Source organism: Oncorhynchus tshawytscha, linkage group LG23 (genome assembly GCF_018296145.1).
Source record: "Oncorhynchus tshawytscha isolate Ot180627B linkage group LG23, Otsh_v2.0, whole genome shotgun sequence".
In the NCBI taxonomy this organism is placed as follows: domain Eukaryota; kingdom Metazoa; phylum Chordata; class Actinopteri; order Salmoniformes; family Salmonidae; genus Oncorhynchus; species Oncorhynchus tshawytscha.
This window is the reverse complement of record NC_056451.1, coordinates 908296-936075: the sequence shown is the minus strand read 5'-3', so window position 1 is coordinate 936075 and position 27780 is coordinate 908296. Positions and strand designations below refer to the sequence as shown.

The 27780-nt window shown below is 43.4% G+C and overlaps 1 pseudogene; it reads right to left on the bottom strand.

Annotated features, from left to right (window-relative positions):
• Window positions 1–2823: 2823 nt before the first annotated feature.
• Window positions 2824–27515, bottom strand: LOC112223188 (annotated as a pseudogene).
• Window positions 27516–27780: the final 265 nt, after the last annotated feature.

The following is a 27780-nucleotide window of genomic DNA, read 5'->3' as shown; positions in this document are numbered from 1 at the left end:
ATGGGTCACAAGGTTAAAATTTGCATGAAAGACACTTATACTGTCTGCTGGGAATTATCTGCTGTAAAAACGGTTCTCATTGTGTAGAAAGCCAGCTCTCCCTGGTACCTTATAGAACAGAAACATTAACTCATGGTCTGGAATGCAGTATCACCCAAAGATATCGTAAATTTGCTGTCAGTGTTAAATCTCCCAGAGGCCCTCTTTCAGTTCACACAGACACAATAGTGTTATAAGAACCCTCGATTCTGTGCATTAAACAACCATTTGATGCAATTATAGTATTATAACATCATGTTGCAAATTTGCTCTCACAAGATACAAAGATGAGTCCTCTATCTATTGTTGTTCACATGCGTATCTGCCCTCTCATTGGCTAGAATGGTTCCACCTGATCTCGCCTCCACCTGTTTGTCTTCCATGTTGGAGAACATGTATTTCCATAGACAACCTTTGTAAGAATTCAGTGCACACTATTAAGGAAGAGAATGGTATTTCAAGACTCACCTGTGTCTGACAACAGCTGAGGGGATGCACTGGCAATATTATGCAGCTGCAGCAGCCGGTGACTAAAACTAGCTTGTCACTAAAACCAATACTATTGCCATCTACTGTCCATGGTTAATCCCTACAACAAACATGTGAACTCCTTTTTCTTTCCTAGATTCCTTTCCTTCTTTCCTCTAACCCTTTCCTCCATTCCTAGCTTCCTTTCCTTCTTTTGTTCCTCTCTACTGGCCGTGGTTTTATTTGTTATTTTATTTAACCTCTATTTTGACAGGGAAGACATATTGAGACCTACAGTAGGTCTCTTTTCCAAATGTGCCCTGTATAATACATGATAAAAATACACATACACTCATGTGTATACATACAGTTGAAGTCGGAAGTTAACATGCACTTAGGTTGGAGTCATTAAAACTTGTTTTTCAACCACTCCACACATTTTTTGTTAACAAACTATAGTTTTGGCAAGTCGGTTAGGACATCTACTTTGTGCATTACACAAGTAATTTTTCCAACAATTGTTTACAGAAAGATTATTTCACTGTATCACAATTCTAGTGGGTCAGAAGTTTACATACACTAAGTTGACTGTGCCGTTAAACAGCTTGGAAAATTCCAGAAAATGATGTCATGGCTTTAGAAGCTTCTGATAGGCCAATTGACATCATTTGAGTCAATTGGAGGTGTACTTGTGGATGTATTTCAAAGCCTACCTTCAAACTCAGTGCCTCTTTGCTTTGTCAATTTCATGGGAAATCAAAAGAAATCATTCAAGACCTCAGGAAAATGATTGTAGACCTCCACAAGTCTAGTTCATCCTTGGGAGCAATTTCCAAATACCTGAAGGTACCACGTTCATCTGTACAAACAATAGTACGCAAGTATAAACACCATGGGACCACGCAGCCGTCATACCGCTATAGTAAAACAAGTTCTATATCGACATAACCCGAAAGGCTGCTCAGTAAGGAAGAAGCCACTGCTCCAAAACCACCATAAAAAATCCAGACTACAGTTTGCAACTGCACATGGGGACAAAGATCATACTTTTGGGAGAAATGTCCTCTAGTCTGATGAAACAAAAATAGAACTGTTTAGACATAATGACCATTATGTTTGGAGGAAAAAGGGGGATGCTTGCAAGCCGAAGAACACCATCCCAACCGGGGTGGCAACATGTTGTGGGGGTGCTTTGCTGCAGGAGAAATCATGAGGCAGGAAAACTATGTGGATATATTGAAGCAACATCTGAAAACATCAGTTAAAGTTAAAGCTTGGTCGCAAATGTGTCTTCCAAATGAACAATGGCCCAAAGCCTACTTCCAAAGTGTGGCAAAATGGCTTAAGGACAACAAAGTCAAGGTATTGGAGTGGCCATAAAAAAGCCCTGACCTCAATCCTATAGACAATTTGTGGGCAGAACTGAAAGAACATATGCGAGCAAGGAGGCCTACAAACCTGACTCAGTTACACCAGCTCTGTCAGGAGGAATGGGCCAAAATTCACCCAACTTATTGTGGAAAGCTTGAGGAAGGCTACTCAAAATGTTTGACGCAAGTTAAACAATTAAGGCAATGCTACCAAATACTAATTGGGTAAATGGGTAAACTCTGGCTATCGTCGTTCATCTTGAAAAAGTGGATTTTTACTGTTGTGGGCGTTTAAAGGCCCAGCTAGTCAACATTTTATCAGCTGATGAAACAAGCACTAGAGTGAAAAAATACATTCAGCGTCATTTCCTGATAGTTGCTATCTACACAGGACCTTCTAATCTGCAGGTTTGCATGAGTGGGAGTTTCAGCTTTCGATGGTGACATCACCATGCAGTAAATTGGTTAATAGACCAATAACAAAGAGGGTTCCAAACCTCATGCAAACCTGCCAATAAGAGCTAGTTTTCAGTTTTCCCCTCTGACCTGCTGCGAATTATGGCAGCATTTATAAAATAGTTCCAAAACTTCCTGTTTCCATCACACATGTTATATATTTTTTTACTCGCATAAAAACTGGATGGAAACGTGATTAGTCATAGCAAAGTAGTTCTTGCTTGAGAAATATTGTTTTGCTAAAAATGTATTTTTTAAAAACAATTTTAATGGAAATCTACTACAGTAAGGTACTAGTTACCCAGAAATTATTATTATTATTTTTAAATATGAACAAGTCTAGATCCACTTGTCGGTTCTTGTGATACAGCTATATGCCTGAATCCCAGATGAATGAGAGATATTGTCCCATTCATTTGGAATTACAGGATTTAGCTGGATCTTCACAATTGAAGATGGGAAGTGGGACTCAAAGAGTGAAAGACTCAGAGTGATTTAAGGTTTTTAATTATAGGTGACTATTTACAGGCAGTTACTAAAATCCCACATTTCGTAAAAAAACTAAGTTAAACTGAACACTTAAAGATTCCCATTGTTGTAGTGTTTAATCATACAGTAATATTTTGTGCTTAGAAAAATAGCAACCTATAATACTATTATAGTTAACATTTATTTTCAAATAATAAGGAAGAACAATATATACACAACAGTAACCTAAATGCATCTGTACATTAAAGGACTCTGTAATCTACTGGCCAGAATACAACATGTGTAACATTTCTCCAGATAAAAAAGTATTTTCCTGCCGAAATGATTCCCTGTCAACCGTAAAATCCACTAATTGTGTTTTTTTTCTCATCAAATCCTGATCTATGCCAACTGCACTTTGACACAAATCTTTACAGAATGTAACATTTTAACTTTTGTTTTATTTAAGATGCCATCATCATAATCTTAGCATTTTAAAACAGCTATTATTTGCAGCATTGCATGGTTTGACCTATGTAGAGAAGTACAAAAAACACAAATAAAAAAGCGTAAATAAAAAAAAGTGTTGATTCAATAATTGCACTGTGTGTTGGCTCATGCAGCGAAATGAAGAAATCTGTGATATTAAAACAGCATTCTACTGTCAGCATGGGGATCAGTCTGGCAAAAAAAATGACGAAACAAATAAAAAAAGAATAGCACACCAACTACCTCCTCGTTGTGTTCTTTCCTATGACTAGTTGAAGCTCAAATGCTCACCCCGCGTCACAGCCAAATATAAATACAGGCAAGGCAGGCTAGCTGTTAAGAACGTTGGGCCAGTAACCGAAAGTTCGCTGATCGAATCCCCAAGCGGACTAGGTGACAAATCTGCCGCTGTGCCCTTGAGCAAGGCACTTAACCCTAATTGCTCCTGTAAGTCACTCTGGATGAGTGTCTTCTAAATGATTAAAATGTAAAAATGCACACTATTGAAACAGGTACAAATAAAAGCAGTAATTTCTGATGTGATCAAAATATTATGCATTACAGTTGTCATTATTAGAACTCTCAAGTTTCAGTCTAAGAAATCACAGAAATCTATACAGAAGTGCACAAAAATCCCAGAGCTTTTCCAGTTAGGAGAATGGCAAATCCCAGTCGTCTTCCTCCTCATTCTCTTTCTGCAGCTTCGTCTCTAACATTTATTATTAATGTGTTTATTATTGTAGCTGTCATTATTAGGACTATTTTTACTGTAATGTTATTACATTTACATCTCTGCAACATGGGTTAACTGTGCCATACAGAGTAAAATCAGAAAAAAGGCAACATCGAAAGAGGTGGCAAAAGGTCGTTGTCAGTGGAACCCTGAAGGATAACACACATCGGCAGAGTGGCTCCCAGTCAGCCCTCTTGGTCAAGCCCCTCTGCCACCTCTTCACTTTGTTGGCACTTGGCACCCCCTATTGTCTGATAGAAATACTGCATCTGGTCCTGATAACCATGGAGTTTCCCGATCTGTACAGTACATTCAGCAACATAAAAGGGAAGTCTGTTTAGGGAGCACCGAGACCCCACGACTCCTCTCCAGAGACTCTGCTGGCCACTGGTTAATTAAGTGTTTTCCAGTATGGGGTGGATGCTAAGGCCGGTGGAACCTAAAGAAAAAGACATCAATGATAATTTGATCAATCACAACAACTCAACATATCAAAAAGGGATTTTCCAAGGCTGTAAGAGCAGCCAATTAAAGGGATCGAAACAAATGTCTTGGTATGTTAATGCAAGATCTATATTATGTAATTGTGTAAATAACTTCATGTTGTCCATAGGCTGAGGAAGTACCTTGTATAGATCCTACTGTCTTCATGAACCTCCATTTCAGAGCTCTTAAAGTCATTGAGCTCCTTCCGAATGGCAGCCTGGACAAAGGTGGGAAAGTTAATACAATTAAGACTTGCATAAGACAGCGTCTAACTGCTAAAGTAAATACAGAAATATATACTTCCATTACTGGGCAATAAGATATACTGGTGTCAATAAGTAAGCGCATTACAAGCCGTGGGCTTTAGGGAGCTATGACTGACAGCTGATTGTACCTTGTCGGCAGGTGTTAGCTTGGTCCAGGGCTTATCTGCTCGCCGGTCGTAATCATTGGCTGTGGTGACCTCCACATACTCGTGGAAGCGCAGGATCTTTCTGGCCTGTAGCTCAGCAACCGTGGGCCTCTCACTCAGCTAGAGGAGGAGTTAAATAAAGAGTTTAAAGGGATGACGCCCTTTATCTACTTCCCCAGAGTCAGATGAATTTGTGTTCTGTATGAAGGAAGTTAGAAGTAGTTTTGAAAGCCAAAATGGTATCCACAAGTTTATCTGAATCTGGGGAAGTAGATAAAGGGCCTCATTGCCAGTCTCCCTTGAAGAAGACTACCTTCTCTCAGCTTGTTTCATAACAATTCACTCGTTACTCCTCTGTGCGTAAATGTTCTGTTAAATGAGAGAAATATATTATTACAGGTAACAGTAGTGCGTGTGTGTGTCACTGGTCTTACCTTCCTGGTGAGTCTACGTTTGATCTCTCGGACCTCCGCCTGCCTGTCTACCTGGTTCTTGGCTGAAAAGGAGAGAGAGAGTCAAACCAATGTTTAGAACCCTGTATAGACATTAACCAAATTGTGCAATTGCTGTCTATTTCACAAAAATAGGATTTTCCAATGGGATTTAATAAAGGTACTAGGTACAAATACACAAGTACACACCGACTGAGATAAAATAAAATAAATCTAATCCACGTTGATAAGAAGTGGCCTCATGCTCTTGGAATGTGGCCTCATTTATATAAATAACAAGAATCCTTACTAAGAGAGAAATACCAGTGGGGATTGAGCTGTGATTAGGTGAAAACCTAGGCCCCATTCTAATTCCAGAAAAGTGCATTATACCTTCCTCCCTTCCTTTTAGTTCTCTGATTAGACATGATCGGACGGGTGAAGGCAAGCGCTCCATGCCTCCACCACAAAGCTTTCACCTGTCAGGAAAATTGTGATGGGGAGTAGGAAAGACTTACGTTGAAGGATGTTTCTCTGCTCCAGCTCCTCTGCACTGGGTCTCTGGCTGAGACGCCTAGAGGATAGAAGTTCACATCAACCTTGTGTTAGATTTGGTGTGTGTATATGTGGAGAGAAGAGGAAAGAGCGAGAAGAAAATGATAGTGAGACTGTGTGGCTTTATCTATTACCTTGTGAGTGCAGAGCCTATTTGTGTGCGTATGGCCTCCCATTGCTCCCTGCTCTGCCATGTCAGCCCTGTTGACCCTTGGTGTGTGTGACCTGGTGTGTGTCCCGGAGTGCGTCGTTCGGTGTGACTGCTGGACTTGACCTCTCGAGCATGTTTCTCTGGGGCGTGTCGGTTACTCAGTTTCAAAGCTAACGTGTCTTTCCTTCTGACCCTGCTGGCCAAAGCACCTGAACAAGAACCACAGAGAGATGTAGTCAAGTATAGAAAGATATACAATACAAGTCCAAAGTTTGAACACACCAACTCATCCAAGGTTTTTTATTTATTTTGTACTATTTTCTACATTGTAGAATAATAGTTAAAGACATCAAAACTAAAAAAACTAAAAATAACACATATGGAACCATGTAGTAACCAAAAAGAAAGTGTTAAACAAAACAAAATATATTTTTATGTTTGAGATTCTTCAAAGTAGCCACTCTTTGCCTTGACGATCTCATGGGGAGAGACATTGTTACTAATTTGTAAATAAAGCCTGTTTGTTATTTAGAATTAGAATTATTTAGAATGATTTATTTCTGTTTTTAGAGGGAGAGAAACCAAAAACCTACAGTCATCTATCTCATGGGTCTCCCACTCGAAGAAAGCACGGGTATTGAACCAGCATCTGTAGCAGCACAGCATGCGCTGTTATGCAGTGTCTTAGACAGTTGCGCCACTTAGGCGCTGTACAACGTGAACGGTCGGGAGTGGGCTACAGCACTACAGTAAAAGCAAAATAATCCTAACAAAATAAAATAATAAAAACCTTAGTGTAACAACACTTTTAGTAAGTAATATTGAAGTCGTGCACAATTATAGTTTTCTATTTAGGTTTATGTCGCCCATTCATTGTCAGTTAGAGACACAGTAGGACCCAAAAACATAATCAGTGCCCTAACTCCCCCTTGCGCTGGTCTGGAGCAATGAAGTAGTGACGCAGGGTACAGTACTAAACCACAAATTACCTCTAATCGCAAAACTTTTTGTGGAGCAACCACTGTAGGTGTGTCCAAACGTTTGACTGGTACTGTATAGGTATCCTGTGTGGCTCAATTGGTAAGAGTGCAGTGCTAACAATGCCAAATCGGGGATACATTTCCACAGGTATTATAGTCACATACAAAAAAGTATGCGCTCACGCTACTGTAAGTCACTTCTAATATGCCACCGAGTCTGCTAGGTGGCATACTTATTTTTACAGTATTTTAAAGACGCTGCTGTATCTGAGTATAAATGTTTATCCATAACCAAATTCAAGTGAGACAGAGATACATACTGGGTGGAGGCTCATCTTCCTCATCCTCGTCTGAATTTTCATCTTTATAGAGCACTGGCCCGTCCGAGTCGCTGTCTTCCCTTTGCAGGTCCTGCTCTTCTTCCTCCTCCTCCTCCTCACTGCTGTTGGGCCCCTCGGGGATGACGTTGATGCTGGGCTCTCCCACCATGCACCTCCTGCTCCGTGGCTCCAGCTCTGGCTGGGGAAGCTCCCCATCGTACTCCTCCTCTTCATCATCATCATCCTCCTCCTCCTCAGAGTAGTCATCCTCAGCCCTGATAGAGAGAGGAGGGAGAGAGAGAGAAATGGAGATCAGATGAGTTTTCAACAGAAATAGGAAAAGCCGCCAGTCACATATTATTGACGGAGCTGATAATAAATCATTGGCATCACAGAAAGATTGTGTGGCTAGATTCATTCATAAGTCCTAGACAAGGTCTTGCCAACTTTACACCTAATGTTTGAGGTGTGCGTTTCCTCAAGTCTAGAACATTGATGAAATATCCACTGGACTCACAGTTTCAGAGGCTGGATGCTGACGGCTAGGGGCCGGCCGCGGTCCCCCTGGTACTCGAGCGGCGTCTCAAAGAGCAGGGAGTGGGCTGAACGCTGGGAGCCGTCGGGATGTGGCTGGGCCTGGCCGGGGCTGGACAGGGCCCTCTGGATCATGATGTGCAGGGGGACGGGGGCCGGACGCTGGGGGTTTCACTGGTGGGGCTGGGGGTCAAAGAGCAAGGGCTGGGGGATGGGATGTTGGTAGGAGTGCTGGTGGTGGAGGTAGTGCGTGTGCAGATGCTGGCGGGGGGGGAGAAGGGGGATGTAGTTGGGTAAGGGCGGGGACGGGGAGGCATCTGGAAGCCGACTGAGTGGTTATGATGGTCCTCAGGAGAAAGCAGTGAGGGGGGTGGGAACCGACTGGGTGGACGCAGAGGGGTCCTCCGGGTTGCGCTTTGTGACAGGGGTGGTCCTCTTGGGGGGCATCGGTGGAGAGGGCTTAGTTGGCACAAGGCTGGTACCGGCCTGGGTGAGGTTGCCTGTGGGATTGAGAAACACAGTATATTGAAGGTGTCACACACACTGATAAAAACACATGTTCACTTACTTTATTAACCTAAATCTGGGCTTTCAACTGCGGATCAAGTGAGTGCACATGCTTGTTTACGTCTCCATTTACATGTCAGAACGAGCCCAAGTAACATGGGTGAGTGCACATGAATGGATATACACACCCAGATCACATGACTGAGTCCACATGAATGCATAGATCCACAAACCCAGGTCACATGAGTGCATCCGACAGGGTCTTACATTACAAACGGGTGCATGTGGCAATCAAGGTTACAGTGAGGGTTTGAATAAGTACACATGCTCTAGAACACATACAGACCATACACAAATCGATTTGGCCAGTACGCATCCCCATCGCTTCTTAGCATCTCTGAACTGAGAATTATGAAAAAAACCCTGTTCAACCAAGCTGGAATAGACATTTTGCGATTGCATGCAAACCTTTAAATATGTAAGCTTGATGCAGTTGCTGACGGATGTGTTAACATGAAATAGCATTAAAATACAAAGCCATGGACACATACTGCATTGGAGTACAATAGATCACAGCAGCTGACCAATTAAAGTGCCAGACATGAAGCATGCAGTAGACGGGATTGGACTATAACATCTGTTTTAAACAGAGTCAAGCCCTTCGTCTGCCCTTCTCTCCTTTCTTGCTCCAGAGCAGATGTGTGGATTAGCCTTTATGGGGCAGCCTGGTCTGCGCTGTGCAGCCACAGCTAGCCATCATGGGAGACACTCAGTTACTCCCCCATTCACATGCCAGAGGTGGTAGTACACATATGGTGCTCAGACACCCACATACACCCACTTAAACCCACTTACACGCACACCTCACTCTCATTCAACCTTGTTGCGTACATGCAGCCTATCGTGGCATGAGCATAAGAGAGCACTCAATCCAGGCCGTTATAGGTTAGTCCAGCAGTAGCATCCAGGTAGCATTTGGCATGAGGCATTTCAAGTCAGGATGATGCAATATGATGACGCTGGTGACCAGAAGGTTGACGTTAACAGGGGGGGCATACAGCCACACACACAACGCAGGCTCGGGAAGACGTTAGAGAGACAGGGTGGGCACCATTGCTGTGGCGATGCCAGTGAAGAGGGGCATTGGTGGGCATCCTTTGTTTTACCTGACCGCAGGCCTCTGCCGTCCCGCCGACACAGGTAGACCGGGAGGGACAGGTAGACGTCATAGTCGCCCTCGCGTTTCCAGCAGGACCAGTAGAGGGGCAGTTGGGAGTCATTCTGGTTCACACCCCCCTGTAGAGTGGAGGCTGGCGGGGGACGAGAGGTATGACACGCAGGCCATCAGCTCTCATATAGGCTGGCTGAATGTATACAGTGTGTATAGGGTGACCAGACATCCCTGATTGACAGGGACAGTCCCCAACTTTAGTGGCCTGTCCCCGGCTAGAGCTGTCCCTGAAAATATACACGATTATCCCTCAGAAAGAAAGATGCAACTGTGAAGTTACATTTAGGTTGATATTTCAATAATAAAATGCTGTTTCCAGTCAAATTTGCATGTACAAATTGTCTATCCCTGTACCAAACTTGTTTGACCATTTATGAGAACGTTTGATCATTGATACAAACATGTAACCACTGCATGAACAACCATGCCCACCAGGGCCCTCATTTATCAATGTTGCGTAGAAAAGCTTCTAAATTATCTCGTACAAATCCCCAAAAAGTTGGTATTTATCAATTGCTCGTATGCTTGATTTACAGACACCGGAAAGTATTTTGCCTTGATAAATCAGACACGTTCTAAAACACTGTGCTAGTGCACGTGAAGTCTCATTTACATAAAGAACTGCCCTAAATGACCACTAATGGTCACAAACCTTCTCTTCAAATCTGCAAGAAATGTCAGTCATTTCTGTCCGCCAACATGGAGAAAGAAAAGAACACAAAGAAAACTGCAGAAATAGAACTTTTCATCACCGAAGTGGAAGATATAAGTGTAAGAAGGGTAGAGTGACTCTTCACTGTCTGCTATGGACCAGCACATTGGCAGCATAATTGGAGAAACCTCAGTGTCTGGCATCATTTGTGATGGTGATACTGAGGATCCTCTCCCAGACCCTGAAGGAATATCAGACACACCAACTGCTGGTAAGTCAAGCTTTATTTTCGCAACCATATTCAGACAAGGACCACATCTAAATATTTTTTCTTGACAATATATATAACAAACCAAATGTAACAAAATTAATATAACCAGAATTACAAAACATTAAATCTTTACAGATGTGGGTGATTTTTCTGACTCCTCAGCCATCCCCAGGCCTACAAGAAGGGTGTCCTCTTTGGCAAGCGCTTCAGCTGCGCAACATATTTTGACTGACGCAGTCCTGAAACAACGAGATCAATAAACCAATTCTAAGATTCAAACAGCAGATGGAGTATGTATGCAACAGCCTTAGAGACAAATACTGGTGCAATGTAAATGTGTTTTCCTTGTCGATTTGATTACAATATTTGGAAGAACAGATACCTAAAACTGTTGTGTGACATTGACTCTTGTCCTCAGTGCCAGAGCTATGGGTGGTGGGAAACACTCCGTCAGGCATGGGCTCATCGAGTCTAGGTGGATCATTCAGTGTAATACCAATTTTGATTGCAATAATGTGGAGCACACTGCAATCCTTGACAATGTAGCAAACCTAAAAAGGAATTTGCACATTGTATTACATTCACGTAATGGCATTTGAAGGCACGTCATTTCAGCGGCAAATTACAGTGTGCCTCCTGTCCCAGATAAGTACAGCCAACGCCCTTTCAGCAGGCCTATGGTGCGCTCTACTGTTCTTCTGTGTACGTGGGCTTGGTTGTACCTTGCCTCTTGTTGGTTTGAGGGGTTTGTGAGGGGAGTCATCAGCCATGTTTTTAATGGGTAACCCCCGACTCCTGCAATTATGAACACAACATTCAGATATTGTTTCCCAGTAGAGGTCTAACATGGCAAATAAAACATACGTCACTTACCAATAAGCCATCCATCCCCAACAGCTCCTTCCTGGAGGTTAAGTCCAAATGAACAGTTCTGCACAATGAATGAATCATGTGTCTCACCTGGCCATTTGGCCACTACATTCAACAAAGCCAAATGTGAATCACAGATGATCTGCACATTGACAGAATGGAAACCTTTTCTGTTGACGAAGTTACATTTGCTCAATGATGGTGCTTCGATTGCGATGTGGGTGCAGCCAATTGCTCCAATGACATTGTGAAATCCAGCTATATGGTATGGAAATCCCTTTTCACTCTGGCCTGCTGCACAGCAGTGTACGGAAACTGGATGTATTGTGGGGTCAATTAAATAATGCCGCGATGGACTGCAGGCAATAATCGGCTCATGGTTGGTTGTGAAATGCCAGACCGATCCGCAATATCCCGTTGGAATGTTCCAGTGGCCAAAAATCCCAGGGTGGAGAGGACTTGGGTTTGCACTGGGGTGGCATTGGTGCGTTTCGTCTCCCAACTGGCGAGAGTTGGTTGCAGAGATACAATAAAATATGCCTTGGAAAACGAAATCTACTTATAAGCCAAGCGTCGCTCTCAGCAACAAACAAAAAAAAACTGCACACTCATTGAAAACACGCTCCCTGCGTAATGCAGCCTGTGCCAGTTCCTCCAGCAATGCAACATTTTCTATTTTGGACAAGTCACAATTCCTCAGTGTTACCTTTTATGTTATTTAACTGGTTTAACTAAATTGCCTTCAACCTTACATTCAACTCTGTTTCTAACTGACTTTATTATTCAATTAGGCTGAAATGGTTTCATGTTTATGAATTCGATAGCACCCTGAGAAAACTATTAGTAGCTGTGTCTATAGTGTCTATAATTAGCAGTTTGACTTTTCTACCACAAGGTGCTGTGTACGCATGGTCAGAGGTGTGCTTAAATTTACGCACATTCTCAAGTATATCATGTCAGATTTTCAGAATAATAGTATAGATAATTATTTCTTTCATCACATTCCCAGTGGGTCAGAAGTTTACACTCAATTACTATTTGGTAGCATTGCCTTTAAATTGTTTAAATTGGGTCAAACGTTTTGGGTAGACTTCCACAAGCTTCCCACAATAAGATGGGTGAATTTTGAGTCAGGTTTGTAGGCCTCCTTGCTCGCACACACTTTTTCAGCTCTGCCCACAAATGTTCTATGGGATTGAGGTCAGGGCTTCGTGATGGTCACTCCAATACCTTGACTTTGTTGTCCTTAAGCCATTTTGCAACAACTTTGGAAGTATGCTTGGGGTCCTTGTCCATTTGGAAGAACCATTTGCGACCAAGCTTTAACTTCCTGACTGATGTCTTGAGATGTTGCTTCAAAAAATCCACAGTTTTCCTGCCTCATGATGCCATCTATTTTGTGAGATGCACAAGTCCCTCCTGCAGCAAAGCACCCCCACAACACGATGCTGCCACCTCCATGCTTCACGGTTGGGATGGTGTTCTTCAGCTTGCAAGCCTCCCCCTTTTTCCTCCAAACATAACAATGGTCATTATGGCCAAACAGTTCTATTTTTTGTTTCATCAGACCAGAGGACATCACTCCCAAAAGTATGATCTTTGTCCCCATGTGCAGTTGCAAACCGTAGTCTGGCTTTTTATGGTGGTTTTGGAGCAGTGGCTTCTTCCTTGCTGAGCAGCCTTTCAGGTTATGTCGATGTTTTACTGTGGCTATAGATACTTTTGTACCTGTTTCCTCCAGCATCTTCACAAGGTCCTTTGCTGTTTTTCTGGGATTGATTTACACTTTTCGCACCAAAGTACGTTCATCTCTAGGAGACAGAACATGTCTCCTTCCTGAGCGGTATAACGGCTGTGTGGTCCCATGGTGCCCTAACCCATCTGGACAAGAGGAATACCTATGTGAGAATGCTGTTCATCGACTACAGCTCGGCATTCAACACCATAGTACCCTCAAAGCTCGTCATCAAGCTCGAGACCCTGGGTCTCGACCCCACCCTGTGCAACTGGGTACTGGACTTCCTGACGGGCCGCCCCCAGGTGGTGAGGGTAGGCAACAACATCTCCTCCCCGCTGATCCTCAACACTGGGGCCCCACAAGGGTGCGTTCTGAGCCCTCTCCTGTACTCCCTGTTCACCCACGACTGCGTGGCCACGCACGCCTCCAACTCAATCATCAAGTTTGCGGACGACACAACAGTGGTAGGCTTGATTACCAACAACGACGAGACGGCCTACAGGGAGGAGGTGAGGGCCCTCGGAGTGTGGTGTCAGGAAAATAACCTCACACTCAACGTCAACAAAACTAAGGAGATGATTGTGGACTTCAGGAAACAGCAGAGGGAACACCCCCAACCACATCGATGGAACAGTAGTGGAGAGGGTAGCAAGTTTTAAGTTCCTCGGCATACACATCACAGACAAACTGAATTGGTCCACTCACACAGACAGCATCGTGAGGAAGGCGCAGCAGCGCCTCTTCAACCTCAGGAGGCTGAAGAAATTCGGCTTGTCACCAAAAGCACTCATAAACTTCTACAGATGCACAATCGAGAGCATCCTGGCGGGCTGTATCACCGCCTGGTATGGCAACTGCACCGCCCTCAACCGTAAGGCTCTCCAGAGGGTAGTGAGGTCTGCACAACGCATCACCGGGGGCAAACTACCTGCCCTCCAGGACACCTACACCACCCGATGCTACAGGAAGGCCATAAAGATCATCAAGGACATCAACCACCCGAGCCACTGCCTGTTCACCCCGCTGTCATCCAGAAGGCGAGGTCAGTACAGGTGCATCAAAGCTGGGACCGAGAGACTGAAAAACAGCTTCTATCTCAAGGCCATCAGACTGTTAAACAGCCACCACTAACATTGAGTGGCTACTGCCAACAAACTGCCAATGACACTGACTCTACTCCAGCCACTTTAATAATGGGAATTGATGGGAAATTATGTAAATATATCACTAGCCACTTTAAACAATGCTACCTTATATAATGTTACTTACCCTACATTATTCATCTCATATGCATACGTAGATACTGTACTCTATATCATCGACTGCATCCTTATGTAATACATGTATCACTAGCCACTTTAACTATGCCACTTGGTTTACATACTCATCTCATATGTATATACTGTACTCGATATCATCTACTGTATCTTGCCTATGCTGCTCTGTACCATCACTCATTCATATATCCTTATGTACATATTCTTTATCCCCTTACACTGTGTATAAGACAGTAGTTTTTTGGAATTGTTAGTTAGATTACTTGTTCGTTATTACTGCATTGTCGGAACTAGAAGCACAAGCATTTCGCTACACTCGCATTAACATCTGCTAACCATGTGTATGTGACAAATAAAATTTGATTTGATTTGATTTGATGGTGTTTATACTTGCGTACTATTGTTTGTACAGATGAACATGGTACCTTCAGGCATTTGGAAATTGCTCCCAAGGATGAACCAGACTTGTGGAGGTCTCCAATTTGTTTTCCTAAGGTCTTGGCTGATTTCTTTTGATTTCCCATGATGTCAAGCAAAGAGGCACTGCGTTTGAAGGTAGGCCTTGAAATACATTCACAGGTACACCTCCAATTGACTCAAATTATATCAATTAGCCTATCAGAAGCTTCTAAAGCCATGACATAATTTTCTGGAATTTTCCAAGCTGGAAAATGTACATTTCTGATCCACTGGAATTGTGATACAGTGAATTATAAGTGAAATAATCTGTCTGTAAACAATTGTTGGAAAAATTACTCATGTCATGCACAAAACTATAGTTTGTTAACAAGACATTTTTGGAGTGTTTGAAAAACAAGTTTTAATGACTCCAACCTAAGTGTATGTAAACTTCCGACTTCAACTGTAAGTACAAATTGTTGAATCCCACACGCATGTTTTACGAACATTTCTGTTCGTACGCAACATTGATAAATGAGGGCCCAGGCTACTAAACAGGTGATTCTAAAATGGCTAGCCTAAGAAAACTGTGGAGGGGTAATCAATTTCTGTGTTATAATTAGTACAGGTATTTGAATGGAATATTTCGAAATTTGATAGTTAACTATAGTTGTTTTTTCTAAATTTTTGCAAAACTAGCCCCGTGTAAAAAAAATCCCAAATTTTCATTTCCAATATCTGGTCACCTTAACTACACATACACTAGGGTGATGTTCATTAGGGCACACCGTAGCACACCATTTAAAAAAAAGTCCGGGAAGTCCTTCCTGGTTTCAGACATTTAAAAAAAAACGTGTGGTGTCTAATGGACACGACCAAGGTGTATATGCTTACACTGAACGCACTACCAGCACCTAGAACAAGAGGGTCTGTGTAATTAGAGTGTTACGCTAAGTGTCTGAGAGGCTTGTCTGGGCTGTGAGAGGGGCACCAAGTGTGGAAAGTGAAGAGAGGAAATCAAAACTCCTTCCGTTTCGGGCCCTCTAGGTTAGCCATTGGAAGTAATCACTCTGCACCTAGCTAACTGTTAGGAATATTCCTAACTAACTAGTGGAATACCTTTGAAAACAGTCACTACAGGCTCAGCTAGCATTCATATACAGTTTGATATGTTTCAACAACAGCTGGGGAAGCAATGATTGCATATTCAGTACCATGCCGGATGAGATTTTAGATCTACAAGTTTTCCCAGTAGTTTATGAACACCTTGGTTTGAACATTACCTAACAAAATGTACTGGCTAAAATGTATTGTAGACAATAACTGAACGTATTGTAATTGTACCAAATTAAGAATGCAGAAAGTTTATCAGCGAAGCAACTTCTTAATGCCATTTCTCCTTCCTGCTACATCATGAAAAGCCCCATTCTATGCCCCATTTGTTAACATATCCGACATGGTTTTATACATCGGAATTGTTTACATAATATGACAGCTGAAATGTCTACACACATTCTAGAACGTACATATGAAATAGCTTGACAGACTATAGATGGCGAATAGGTGACAAACGAGTGCACGGCAAATGACTTCCAAGCCTACTAGCTCCAGGCTAAACCAACCAACCTACATGTAATAATGATATAGGAATTATATACAAAAAAATGTGTTTAAAACAGTCCTAACAGTGAATAAAGTCAGACTCCCCTGACGAGAAACGCCCCTGGTAACAACAAAAACAACAATATTGTCTTCGCATGGAGCTGAGCAGCAACAGGCTCAGAGCCACCAGAGTCAGTGGTGTCCTGGGAGAGTACAATGCCAGGGAAAATCTGCTCTGCTGCTGCTGTCTAAAATAGTTCAGTCTTATTAAATCATCGGCTGGGGAACAGCTGCTGGAGCCGCAGGGATAACATCATTATAAGGATGAGAGTGGCAAAGTGTGTGTGTGTGAGAATGCGTGCAACGTGCATGTGTCCCTTGTAGTAACCCCTATGCATGTGACATGAGTCTTCTGCAGACATGTATGCATATGACACATGACTAAAAGTTACATGTAGAAGCTCCACTAATTGTGCATGTGCACGTGTGAATGTGTGTGTGCATCGATGCAAACTGCACCTGGTCTCCCCGGGCATCTCATTGGCTAATTCTGCCATTCTGTGATTAAACAGGCCCCTACTACTACAACCACCACAACTAGTACTACTACTCACCCAACATGGCAGCATTAACGCCCCTGTTGACGGGCTTGGGCAGGGGGAGGGGTGGCTGCTTGGTCGCCTGGGGGGTGGAGGATGGCGCAAGGGACACTATTGCTGAAGATTGGGTGTTGGCGCCTGCAGAGGAGACAGTTTGGGCAGGCTTTGCAACTGCAGAGGAAGAAGAGGAGGAGGAAGAGTATGTGGTTGCAGGGTTCGGTTCGCTGCCGGGCTCGGGGGTGGAGCTCATCAGCCACTTGGGGGGCATAACGGACTGTTTGGGGGGCAGTGACTCTCGAGGAGTATCCCGCAGCGAATCTGGGTCAGGAACAAAATGGCTATCTGATTCTGCAAAACACACAGCACACAAAAAATATGTTACATAACATACATGTGTTAAAGAGCACTATACATTTAATCACTAATCATCATCATGAGAGACACATGGGCGCATTCGTGTCAAAGACCGTACACACAGCAACTCGCTACACACTGCTAGGCTTTTCGGAGTGTGTTTGTTTCTTTCAATAATAGTATATTTTCCATCTCATCACATTATGCATCTCCCTAAAAAACATAAATGTTTCAGTCTTGGGTTGGAGCACTGAGACAATTTGTGCCATTCACTCAGCCACTCTAGTGTGTGTGTGTGTGTGTGTGTATTGTCATTATCAGGGGATCAGCTGTATAGACAAACAGTGCTGTAATTACCAAACCCCCTCCCCCCATTCCCCTAACCCGCCACCCTGCTTCTTATCCCACGCCATTTCTCAAAGCTGAAGTTTATTTATAGACAAGTCTTTATCACATGCTGATGTCACAGAGAAAAGAGGAAACACAGTGCCTTCAGAAAGTATTCACACTCCTTGACTTTTTTCAAATTTAGTTGTGTTACAAAGTGGGATTAAAATGTGTCCTTTTTTTTTGTCAATGATCTACACAAAATGCTCAATGTCAAAATAAAACCGCAATATATCTTCATTAGATAAGTATTCAACCCCTTGAGTCAGTACATGTTAAAATCACCTTTGGTAGCAATTACAGCTCTGACACTCTTAAGGGCTTAGGATGGGACAATATTTGCCCATTATACTTAAAAAAAATATTCAAGCTCTGTCAAGTTCAACATTGCTAGACAGCCATTTCCAAGTCTTGCCATAGAGCCAATTTAAGTCAAAACTGTAACTAGGCCACTCAGGTACATTCAATGTTGTCTTAGTAAGCAACCCCAGTGTATATTTTGGCCTTGTGTTTTAGGTAATTGTTGAAAGGTGAATTTGTCTCTGTCATGACGTGGCCCTTTCTGGGTGTAGATAGTGGCTTCCCCCTCTCTCACTCTCTACTACACCCAGGTTCTATTATCTCAGGTCGTAAATTCCTGGTGGAGACTCTCTTCCCCTTTTCATGCAGAGAGAGAGACCACAGAGTGAACAAAGGATTTCACTTGGCCGAACTCCTAAATCCCCAAAATGGGAAAATGAAACTATGTCCACTTGTGAGAAGGTGGGAAGGGTCAATGGACACTTAAGGGACAGTTATGTTGAGTGTGTTTCATTTGGTAACTTCATAGAGGACAGGAAACACACAACTATATCTCTGAATGCGTACATTTCTCAATTATGGTGTTTGCATCTAAATCTTGATGAGTAAAGATGAAACTCTTTGTGAAATAATGTAATGTGATCTTAACCTTTCATTTTGATAGAATTGTATTCCCTGTAAAGTTTAACTAGTCAGCGACCACGCCCCCGTGAGCGAAGACATGATCTGGCATCATGGAACCGCATTTTCTACTGTTACGAATGAAAGCCCCTCCTAAAAAAATCTTTTTCAGACTAAGCTTTGATTGCGAAAAGTGAAGACCACGCATACCTCGGTGTAAGCTGAGGTGGCACAGGTTTGAGTACCAAGATTAGAAAACCATACCATGTGGAGCATTGGCTACATGCCTGGAAATGGTTAAACTCTGGGACTATCAATCCCTACAGAATAAGAGCAAATCTTAGATACTAATTACTAGTCTGCAGCTATAAAATATGTAAACTTGGGATGCGAATACCGACAACCACCGAAACATCTACTCTAAGAACAATTGACGCCTGACGTATCCATAACAACCGACATTATCAGGAGCCGCCGTTAGAGCTACCACCATGAGTAACCAGAGACTCTCTGATGAACTGACTCTCCCACAGACAGACTGATGATTCCAACAGAGAAGATCACAACGACATATGGGCGTAAATATATATTGATTGCAATTATTCCTAAATGAGTGAGCGTTCGTGTGCGAAGGATTAGCATTTCAATGTATATAATTATAGACTGTGTAATGAATCCATTTTGTCTTTCCAGCTCTCTCAGTCCACACCCCCTTCCCTTTGTCCACCAAGTCGTCATATCGGTTTAGCCCACTAGGGACTCTTCCCTATCATTGTTAGTAATCAATATCTACAGTTTGTTTGTTTATGCATTTCTGTGATTATTTAGTTAGTTAGTAAATAAATAATTAAGAAAATTGGTGTATGGATGATTTATAGTACAGGCTGGGGTTGTGCAGATATCCAACAATTTACAACGTTCAGATGAGACTGAATAATTCATTAATAGAAGACTAATTGATCAGATATTAAAATATCTTAAGAGTTATATTCTGAAAATTATAACTTTGTTATCTGAAAATTTTCCGTGGTGCCCTGACTTCCTAGTTAATCAAATTTACATGGTTAGTTTAATCATGTAATAATAATTACAGAGAATTGATTTGATAAAATAACAGTCTTCACCTTAGCCTTCACCCTAGCTCTATTCCATTTCTTTTCATCCTAAAAAAAACTCTAGTCTTTGCCGATGGCAAGCATACCCATAACATGATCCAGCCACCATGGTTGAAAATATGAAGAGCGGTACACACGTGGTGTGTTGTGTAGGATTACAGGTTTCCTGTACAGGCTTCCTTCTTTGCATTCTGTCATTTATGTTGGTATTGTGGAGTAACTACAATGTTGTTGAGCCATCCTCAGTTATCTCCTATCACAGCCATTAAACTCTAAACTCTGTAACAGTTTCCTTTCTCTCTGGCAACTGAGTTAGGGTGCCTGTATCTTTGTAGTGACTTATTTAAGCTTGCCATTACAAAAGGGTTGAACATTTATTGACTTAAGAGTTCAGCTTTTCATTTATTATTAATTTGTAAACACTTCTAAAAAACCTAATTCCACTTTGACATTATGTGGTATTGTGTGTAGATCATTGACACAAAATCTAAATTTCATCAATTTAAAATTCTGCCTGTAACAACTAACGTGGAAAAAGTCAAGGGTGTGAAAACTTTCTGAAGGCACTGTAGGTCAGAGAAAACCGAGGGAGAGAGAAAAGGGGAGAAAAGGAGAGGGGGAGAGGGATGAAATGGAAGTGTCAGAAGTGAGAGAGAAAGGAGACAATAGAGGGAGAGAGAGAAAGAGAAAGCGAGAAGATTAAGATAAATAAGGGACAGCATAATATCAAAAAGAAACAGCAGACATTAAATGCCATTTAGCTCAGTATGTAATAGCTGGAATTGTATCAATTAGCTTTAGCTCTTCAGCAGGTTTACGGTTGAGCTGAGAGGCATTAGCTTTTAAGGGCAGGAATGGTTAAAACGATAGTGCCGCATTAATTACGAAAGGAGGAGACGATGAGCTATTCCTTCTATTCCCTTCTGTTCCTGAATAAGACGCATAGCTGGAGCAGGGCTCAGGGGAGCAGAGGCTCCGAGACTCCTGTCTATATCTGGGCCCAAACCAGAGGACTGAAGAGGAGGAAGACTGACTGGAAGGAGGGAGGGAGGAGCAGTCAGAAAACCAGGCTCCAGGTAGAAGTTGCCTTTATGCAAAGATCTAGGATCAGCTGATCCTTTTCAAATCTTCCATAAGGGGGAAAAATACAAACCTTAGATCAGTGTCTAGGGACAGCTTCACCCTACTCCACAGAATAAGGGTGTGTATGTGTCAAATCAAATTTGATTGGTTGCATACACATATTTAGCAGATGTTATTGCGTGTGTAGCAAAATGCTTGTGTTCCTAGCTCCAACAGTGCAGTAATATCTAACAATTCACAACAATACATACAAATCTAAAAGTAAAAGAATGTGTCGGTGTTAATAGCTCACCTCTACGGGCCCTTCCCTCCTCTGTGGACGCGTGCCGGGGGAGGGTGGGCTTCCATGCTGTCTCAGCGGGGCGACTCCTCCTTCCATCCTCTGATGGCGCCTTCTGCAGGCCCGGCCGCTTGTCTCCATCAGAAGGGTGTAGTCTGCCCCCACGTCTACCTTCCTCCTGTCCCATCCCCAGCACCTGGCCCATCACCTGGCCCTGCCAGGCCATGTTAGACTTCCCCTCCCCCTGGGACTGTCCTCCACCTCCTCGCTGGCCCTCCTCCTGATGTCCGGAGCCTCTGGGGCCACCCTGGTCCCCATGGCGGTCTACATCCGGGGGGAAGCGGACCCTGCGGTCCTCTGGCTGGGGCAGCCAGGCTGGGTTAATCTTAAAGTCTGAGGGGTTCATCCCAGAGTCTGAGGGGGGTCTTGTCTGGTTCTCCTGCCCTCTGCCCCCTCCACCACCTCCACCCACGGGCAGGGTGTGGCCATTCTTCACATAGGGCTGCTTGGGGCTGTGAGGATCGTCCCCTTCTGTCACAAAAATGGATACAAGCAGTGAGACTTTCCATACAGAGACAATCATCACACACACATGAGAAGATCTATAAACTACACTACTTTGAGTCACCAACCAAGTGTGAGGGAGGGGTTAGCCAGAAATCTAACAAAGCCATCATCTCTACTCAAAATGTTCTGCATATTTGAGTATAAATGGGCAAATTTAATTGGCTTGTTAAAATAGGGCAGGATGGACTTTTGGATTTGTTCCCTCGGTGCATCTGGACACGATTTCGCAGCCCTATTCAGAATGTAAGGTTTGAGAAAGGTGTCCTAACTGCCAACCCCTTCGGAACAGAGCTCTGCCCATGGAGTGAAATGTGTTTAATAAACAGGTCTCTGCAACACTGATGCCGGCAGAGTAAGAGCACAGAACACACTGACTTTCAAAGCTATTTCGCTGCAGGGTGCAATTCGTTCCACTTTCCCCAGCTCAAGAAAAACGCCATGTCATTTTCTTCCCAAAATATACAGTTATACTGTTTGAAAGGGAGCATGAGAGTGAATTTGCCTTTCTTCAACTGCCATTGAATGTCCTGAATTTGAAGCTGTTATTGTCATCGACTATGCTGTCTGTGTAGGTGTGATAGCCCTGGACTTTCGTCTGATAAAGATAAAGCCATTTCCAATTTGCTCCCTCCCCCTTGGCTGCCCTAACCCTTAAATGTTTGCAGATCTGAAGGGTCTGGATAGGTATATGTAGGGTAGTGGTGGAGCGTCCAACATGTTACTTACACTTTACATATATCAAATCAATTTGATTTGTCACATGCGCCCGATTACAACAGGGGTAGACCTTACAGTGAAATGCTTACTTACAAGCCCTTAACCAACAATGCAGTTTTAAGAAAATTGCTAAAAAAGTAAATGATAAGAATAAAAAATAATTAAAGAGCAGCAGTAAATAACAATAGCGGGACTATATTCAGGGGGCACCGGTAGAGAGTCAATGTTTCATTGTGCGGGGGGGGTTATTATGTACATGTAGGTAGAGTTATTAAAGAATAGATAATAACATTCTCACATAGGTGTTCCATTTGTCCAGGTGGGAAAGGGCAGTGTGGCGTGCAAAAGAGATTGCATCATCTGTGGATCTGTTGGTGCGGTATGCAAATTGGAGTGGGTCCAGGGCTTCTGGGATAATGGTGTTGATGTGAGCCATGACCAGCATTTCATGGCTACAGACGTGAGTGCTACGGGTCGGTAGTCATTTAGGCAGGTTACCTTACTGTTCTTGGGCACAGGGACTACAGTGGTCTGCTTGAAACATGTTGGTATTACAGACTTGGACAGGGAGAGGTTGAAAATGTCAGTGAAGACACTTGCCAGTTGGTCAGCGCATGCTCGGAGTACACGTCCTGGTAATCCGTTTGGCCCAGCGGCCTTGTGAATGTTGACCTGTTTAAAGGTCTTACTCACAACAGCTGCGGAGAGCGTGATCACACAGTCATCCGGAACAGCTGATGCTCTCATGCATGTTTCAGTGTTACTTGCCTCGTAGCGAGCATAGAAGTTATTTAGCTCGTCTGGTAGGCTCGTGTCACCGGGCAGCTCTCGGCTGTGCTTACCTTTGTAGTCTAAAAGTTTGCAAGCCCTGCCACATCCGACGAGCATTGGAGCCGGTGTAGTATGATTCGATCTTAGTCCTGTATTGACGCTTTGCCTGTTTGATGGTTCGTCAAAGAGCATAGCGGGATTTCTTATAAGCTTCTGGGTTAGAGTCCCGCTCCTTTAAAACGGCAACTCTACCCTTTAGCTCAGTGCGAATGTTGCCAGTAATCCATGGCTTCTGGTTGGGGTATGTACGTACAGTCACTGTGGGGACGACGTCCTCGATGCACTTATTGATGAAGCCAGTGACTGATGTGGTGTACTCCTCAATGCCATCTGAAGAATCCCGGAACATATTCCAGTCTGTGCTAGTAAAACAGTCCTGTAGTTTAGCATCTGCTTCATCTGACCACTATTTTATTGACCCAGTCACTGGAGTTTCCAGCTTTAATTTTGACTTGTAAGCAGGAATCAGGAGGATAAAGTTATGGTCTTATTTGCCAAATGGAGGGCGAGCTTTGTACGCTTCTCTGTGTGTGGGGTAGAGGTGGTCTAGAATTTACCCTCTGGTTGCACATTTAACATGCTGATAGAAATGAGGTAAAACTGATTTAAGTCCCTGGCCACTAAGAGTGCAGTCTCTAGTTGAGCGTTTTCCTGTTTGCTTATGGCGGAATACAGCTCATTGAGCTCAGTTTTAGTGCCAGCCTCAGCCTGTGGTGGTATGTAGACAGCTACAAAAAATACAGATAAAAACTCTCTAGGTAGATAGTGTGGTCTACAGCTTATCATGAGATACAGGCGAGCAAAACCCTGAGACCTCCTTAGATATTGTGCACCAGCTATTATTTACAAATATGCATAGGCCCACACCTCATGTCTTACCAGAGGCTGCTGTTCTGTTCTGCCGATAGTGTATAACCCGCCAGCTGTATGGTCTGAATGTCGTCGTTCAGCCACGACTCGTGAAACGTAAGATATTACAGTTTTTAAATGTCCCGTTGGTAGGATATACGTGCTTTCAGTTCCTCCCATTTATTTTCCAGCGATTGAACTTTAGCTAGCAGAACGGAAGGCAAGGGCAGATTAGCCACTCGTCGCCTGATCCTCACAAGGCATCCTGATTTCTTTCCGTGAAACCTACGTTTACTTTTCCAGCGAATCACGGGGATCTGGGCATGGTCGGGGGTCCGTAGTATATCCCTCGAGTCCGACACGTCCAATTTGAGGTGAGTATTCCCAGTTCTGATGTCCAGAAGCTCTTTTCGGGTTATAAGAGACTGTAGCAGCAACATTATGTACAAAAAAGTTACGAACAACGTAAAAAATAAATAAAAATAGCATGGATGGTTAAGAGCCGATCAGACGGCAGCCCTACCCTTCGGCGCCATCTTTCTCCCTCCGGCGCAATCTTTCGCCAAACATTCAAAGTTTCGGGGCAAGTGGAAGGGTTAGTGAGCCAACTGGAACTGGCTGATTGAGTTATGTGGGGATCTGGTGAGTGAGTGACATCACCAGTGGCAGCACTCTTACCATTCTCCGGGAGCTCCTTCAGCACTCCCTGTTCTATAAGCTCCTGCCTCGGTCGCCTCATCGACATCTTTCTCTCCAGAACTGCCGTCAACACACAGAATTTAAGCCAGTGCGTTAATGCACTGAGGTTTTTTTCAGATTTCTTCCAGATAGCATATAAAACCAAAGATAATACTTCAGATTTTAGTGTCATCTCACGTTCCAGAAGTCAAAGATGTAAGTTTACAGATCTTCAAATAAAAATCATATTATTCTAACCACTATAACAATTTGTTAAAGCAGACTGAACAGTACACACTGGAAAATTGGCCATATCACCAGGAGACAAGAAAACACACTGAAAGGCGTTTGATAAAGACTGAATGCAACACATAAAAACTAACAAACACAACGAAACCATAACACAAACCTTCTGAAGTCTCCGTAAACTTCTCGCTGCTTTTCTTCTTCCTCCACTTCCATGGTTTGAAGATCTTGCCAAGGGTAGAGAACTTGCCCTTGCCCTTGAATGGGAGAGGGGTGCTGTCCCCATCTCCCTCCGTCGTGGTGTGCAGGTGGTCAACTTCATCAACTGGAGCAATGGCGTCAGAGAGACAAGAATAGAGAGTCAAGAAACACTGTTGAACTATGACAACCACAACTGGGCATCTGCAACATATCAACAGCGCAGAGAGCAGAGGTAACCCTTGCCCAGACATTTTTTACAGTAGCCTAGCTGAGCTCTAACTCAGGCGAGCAAAACCTTGTGCACCAGCTGCTGTTTTAGCCTGGCCCATGCACTCGAGTGAAGTGTAGTATTAGAACATTAGCCTATAGCCTAACTGAGCTAGACTGACACCCATATGCACACAGAGTAAAGTGCAGAGGAACATTAGCCTAGCTATGCTAGCCTGACACCCATATGCACCGTGATTAAAGAACATGGGAGTGCCAGGCTCATTAGGAAGGTTATTAACGTTAGCTCAGAGCTCTGGGACTGTGTGTGCTTTGGCAGGGTGATAGTGAAAGCGTATGTACTCCTCCACACATTCACAACCAAGTAACCAACAGTTATGAGATGGGAGAGTTCCTCTTGCACTAGCCTCCGCCTATAGCTTCCCACAATCAAGAGTCTCACATTCCTCCCTACTGGGAGAATATTGTTATAAGCCTTTCAACAACAACAGGCTATGTGGAAGCACACAGACACACATTGCACTCTTTATGCTTTTTCACTAACAATGTGGAGTCATACACCTTTAAAATTATTTGGAGGTAGGACTCTCTCTTTGGCCTGAGTGAGTCTCTCTCCGAGACACGTACAGACATCCAGCTGCCATGGTAACAGCTCAGGTGATTGACAGGCTGACTGACAAGGTGCTGAGCTTCACAAGGCCTGTCACAGAACATCTCTGTGAGCCAGGTTCCTCTACGGTGGAGGTATTAATTCAGGAGACATAATATTTACAGTGTAGAAGGGCTGGGGCAAAACAACCAACCAGTCCCACAAACATAGGATGTCCTGACAATAACACTGCCCCAGCAATTCGGTTCACACAACAACGCACGCTTAAAAAAACACTCATATTTGCCAGCTGCTGATGGGCAGATGTAATAATACTATGCAATACCTAGCTTCAAAACACCAGAAGTGGAGGTAGAGGAAACATGTCAAAAGGTGGAAATGGGCTCCAAAGCAGGGTCATGGAGGTTATATTACAGAGCTAGTCACCTGGGTGAGAGGTCAGGGTCCAGCTTCCATGGTGGTGGGACTTGAGGCAGCATGCCATGAGGAAGCAGAAGGTTGTGTTCAAAAACTCAAACACTTGTCCCTAGTCGATCCCAACACCCTAGGTAGGGAGGGGCGGGGGTCGGCTGTGACAGTGCAGAGACCCACAGAAGGCTACTAAAGCCACATACGGACAAAACATCAAAGTCCAGAGGCCAGGTCCAAACCATGTACAGCCATCTCTTTGGGAAGTTACAAAAACCAGTGGATTCAGTTCACGATGTCCAAAGAATGAGTTGCTAAACGCAGTTGTCTGTAACACATACACCTCCTTGGTTCTCCTACACACGGGCACTCTGGCAGAACGGTTTGCCTCTGACAAGGAGAGCACGGCAGGCAGGCAGGTCAGTTAAAATCCACTCAAGCAGGATAAATGATGGCTGTTCTGGGCCGACACACTCCAGATCCACAGTGGGTTGACTGACTGATACTACCAGAAACACACGGCAGCACATTCACTCCATTCAGCTGGTAGCAGGAAATACAGTTGATCTTATCCCGGAGATTCGAAAGGTGACCAAATGGATCCTTCCTATACCCATTTTCTTGTCAAAAGCGTGCCTGAAGAGTGAGTGGAGGTCCGGTGTGTGTAGGCTGTCTGCAGCTGTGTGACTCGGACAGAGGAAAGGGGGAGGGTTCTGGGAAACAAGGGAGGAAACGGTACTCCACCCTGATTCTAACTGTGACAGAGAACAAAGTCAACCTCCACCACTCACATGGAAACAGAGAGCCTGTTTCAACTGATAGTACAGGGTATCGGCTATAAAGCACACAGGACATAATATTAAGTGATAATGCCAGAAGGCGGTATATTGGCAGGGGTGTTAGCAAATTGTGCCAATATATCCTTCAAAACACCGGTTTCAAGGGCATTATCACTTTTATACAACGGGTTACCAACATATTCAAATAATGATTGACATATTTTCATTAAAAACATTATTTTGATTAATTTATTCATACCATTTCATTCTTCCACAAGATATAGTCCTGACACAAATCTAGGGTTTGCTACCCAAGCTGGCTGATCGTTCGTTCTATCGGCTCGGTTGCTAGAGACGCTATCCAGTTGTTCAGTCTTTATGTTCTATAAGGTTTATACAAATCTCTGCTGTTGAAAACTAAATGTTAGTGTAAAAGAAAATTGAGATAATGTCTAGATGCTTTTTATAATGGAGATCAAGTTTATAAC